Raw genomic sequence first — 4,117 nt, 5'->3', positions numbered from 1 at the left:
CACCCCTGGCTGTTACAGCAGCAAAGGGAGATGCAAATTCATATTCATGCCCTTTAAATGATAGTGTGATGCATAGGCAGGCGTCTCAAAGCCTCAGGATTATGTTAAAGGGGTGGTTCAATTTTTTATATGATAAGCCAGTGGAATTCCAAAATAATCTTTAGTTCTTTAAATCAGTGTACATATCATACTAAAGTTAGTTCAGGAAGCACTTTCCTTTTAAGGCTAATTAAATTAAGCTGGAATGTGAGTAGTTATAAGAATCACGAGAATCCTCAGTCTTTAGGAAGAAGAAGCTTCACTCATGGCCTTGTGTGTGCTTTCTAAAGAATATTTGTTTTTTATATAGTGCTCTTAAAGCCCCTGGTGTGCAGAAGTACTGATAGTCACTGATTCACATGAAGCTTGATGGGAGCCTGGAATATTTTGTTTGGGGGAAAAATGTTTTAAAAGGTACTTAGAATTCCAAAGATATTTTAAAGGCTCTAATACAGGTGCTGTGGTATTTCAAGTGCATCTTCTCAAGGGCTAGCTATTTGTACATTCCTCAAATCATAGAATGTGAAAAACTGCTCATGCAATCAATAAGGCACTAGTGATACCAACACATTGGCCAGGCCTGTGGTTGGAGTATCGTAAAAGGATTAAGGGCAGTTTTGGCAAACCTCCCAATATTTTGGAAATAGAAAGAGGGACAAAAAGATTTGGCATGCTGAGTGTGGCTAAATTTTTTGACCATGCCCGTTTGTGTGGCCACACCCCCTCATTACCATGTTCATTTTACAAAATTTGGCAGGTTATGAAAGTTTGAACACATTTCTGTGGTTTTTATGTGTTATTACAGTTTTGCTAATGAAGGGGAATTGCCCTTTAAGCTGCAAGTCACAGTTTCCTCTAGAGACCTGCTTATCTTAAATTGTTACAATTGTTTCTTTGCTTATCTTAAATTGTAAGATTCTGGGCCAATTAAGTTTTAGAAACATTGTATCTTTTTCTGGCTGTTCAGTGCAGGAGATCAAAGAGAAAGTCGGGACATTTCAGTAACAATCTGCTGGCTGAGCTGTCAAAATCGGGACTGTTCCGAGAAAAACGGGACAGTTGGAACTTGTCTGTATCACAGCAATTACACCCACAGTGGTTAAAAAATACAGGAGAATATTCTAATTTATATTTTTTTACATTTATTATACAGAAAATTTCTTGCAGAAATCCCTTGTTTGAAGCATGTGATGGGTTTCTGAAATAATGTTCACTTAGGCAGGAAGTTAATGTTAGTCCATTGGAATCCATCATCATTATACAAGGTCCATTGTATAGTTCTCGTGCAAACTGATTATACAGCAGAGTCATTTTCAGCCCTTAGATGTTAATCATATTCTGCATAGTATCTAGGCACAGCTCCACTTATTATGAACATACTTATACAAGATGGAACTGACTAAGGGTAGGACTACGTGAATGATTCCGGCACGATCCGACACACTGCGACAAAACGCATGCGACTTGTCGCAGTGGACAAAAATAAGGTAAGAGATAGAACTGTCGAATGGTGTCGCAGCGTTGATCCGACGCGACACGACTGTCGGATGCATTTGTCGCAGTGCATCGGATCGTGCTGGAATCATTTGTGTAGTCCTAGCCTAAGGGTCAGGGTACACAGGCAGATTCCGGGAGATTAGTTGCCCAGCGACAAATCTCTTCTCCAGAGCGACTAATCTCCCCGAACTGCCTCCCCTGCCTTCCCGCCGGTGATTTACAATTTAGTAATGGCACTCTGAGCGATTCGTTTTCCGAAGTCGCCCGAAGTTTTCTTGTGAACTCGCCGAATCTGCCTGTGTGCCCTGACCCTAAGGGCTCTTACACACAGAGTTTTTTTCTGTGTTTAACAAGCGTTTAAACACAGGTTTGAGCACAAATAAATGCATTCATTAATTGATACTTAGACTGTAAGCTCTGCAGGGCAGGGACCTCCTTTCCATTGTGTCTCTTACCACATATCACTTAAGCTCTTTGTCCTGATATGAATTATGTGTATTTTTTTGTGTGATTTGTCTTCCCCGTGTATACTTTTGCCCTCTTCACTGGAAAAGACACCATCCCAGAATACTAGTCTAGTGAGCTCTTTGTCTCCATCTTGACAACTATCCAGCTGCCCTGGATTGCATGTGTGCAGTAGAGTAAAATTGGCATTTATATGCTAAAAGGTGAACATTTGCTTTACTATGCACACACACAACAAAGATCCTGAGGACAGGAAACAATATGGCACTCAGTTGAAGAATACACTGGGCCCAGTGGCGTAACTATAGAGGAAGCAGACGCTGGGGTCAGGGCCTCCATAAGAAATCACGGGGCCCCATACAAGTAAATTTTCTGGGCCCCTACTTGGGCCAGTGCATTTTTCAGCAGAGAGGAGCAATGGCCCAGGGTCTGAGGTTAGTCATTATAAACACTGATGGGTACCTAACACATCCCTCCCCATGCTCAAACCATGGAAACAAGGTAATTAAAGCAACAGTAATGCTAAAAATATTACATAAAAAATCTCTTGTAGCCCCCTCCAATAATACATCTATACTGCGCAAAGTTAACTGTTTTAAATGGTTTACTCTAAATGTTCATTCTTAAGTGAATTTCCTATTCAATGACATGTGATCACATGCAAGGTAAAAAACACGCTGGTTACACTTTTTGCATGTTAGCAAAGTAAGACATTGTTATGCCCAGTAAGGTTCTTTCTGACCCTGAATTTATCAACAATCAAGAGAGGAACCAGTAGAGGAAATGGCACATTCTCTGATCATATCCCAGATACCCTGCTGCTTCTGGTGCCCAAAATAAGGATGCTGATCTAGCATTAGAAATGGAGCTTGTGACCAAGAGAGTACAGAGTGTTACTAACAGACAGCACCTTTTATTTACTCATTATTAATTTTTTTTTTTTAAATTCAACTAAACCGTGTGCACCATTTATTTAATTATATCAGTGAACTCTTTTAGTGTTATCTAAATCAATTTCATTTTCCATGTCATGTTAACAGCAATCTTACAATGCTGCTACAGTTGCCCATATTTAGGGGAGAATGTCACACAGCATTTACATCGCCACGACTCTCCTATATTGCCCTGAATTTATTTGGGGGTAGCTCCACAGGTCACTTGGTACCTGCAGCTAGTGATTGAAGACATAAGCTGGTGCATTTTGCAGTAGTAGTACCATATGACAGGCAGCCTACCACACTTACCACTACACTAACACAGGGCCAAGTAGTATCTGCACCTGAGGCAATGCTACTTTCCAGGCAACACCCGCTCACTATTGAACCAAAATGCGCATATAGGGACTAACCAAGCAAGCACTGCACATATGGGGAATGAACCAAGCAAGCACTGCGCATATATGGACTGAACCAAATGAGCACTGCACATATGGGGACTGAATCAAGAGAGCACTGTGCATATGGGGACTGAATTAAGCAAGCACTCCGCATATAGGGACTGAACCATGTGAGCACTGTGCATATGGGGACTGAATTAAGCAAGCACTCCGCATATAGGGACTGAACCAAGCAAGCACTGCGCATATATGGACTGAACCAAATGAGCACTGCACATATGGGGACTGAATCAAGAGAGCACTGTGCATATGGGGACTGAATTAAGCAAGCACTCCGCATATAGGGACTGAACCAAGTGAGCACTGTGCATATGGGGACTGAACCAAATGAGCACTGCACATATGGGGACTGAACCAAGAGAGCACTGTGCATATGGGGACTGAATTAAGTGAGCACTTTGCATATGGGGACTGATCAAAGCAAGCACTGCGCAAATGGGGACTGAACCGGAGCACTTGCAGGCTATATATATATCTCCATGTGCCATCAGCCTAATATGTAGCACAGGATATGACTTTAAGGGGGACAAATACCCAGTCCAAGGGTGTAACAAGAGCATGCCGGGCCGCATAGTGCATAGGCACTCCTGCTTACACCTGCCCGCAGGTCCCCTCCCCCGCCTCATGCTCGCTCAGACGCAAGCACGTCAATTTAAAGAAGAAAGCAGTGGGGAGGGAGATTTGAATACTATAGAGGAAACAGACCACAGGGTCTGGGCT

This window comes from Xenopus laevis, chromosome 2L (genome assembly GCF_017654675.1).
Source record: "Xenopus laevis strain J_2021 chromosome 2L, Xenopus_laevis_v10.1, whole genome shotgun sequence".
NCBI classification, from domain to species: domain Eukaryota; kingdom Metazoa; phylum Chordata; class Amphibia; order Anura; family Pipidae; genus Xenopus; species Xenopus laevis.
The sequence above is the reverse complement of the archived record's forward strand: the minus strand, read 5'-3'. Positions refer to the sequence as shown.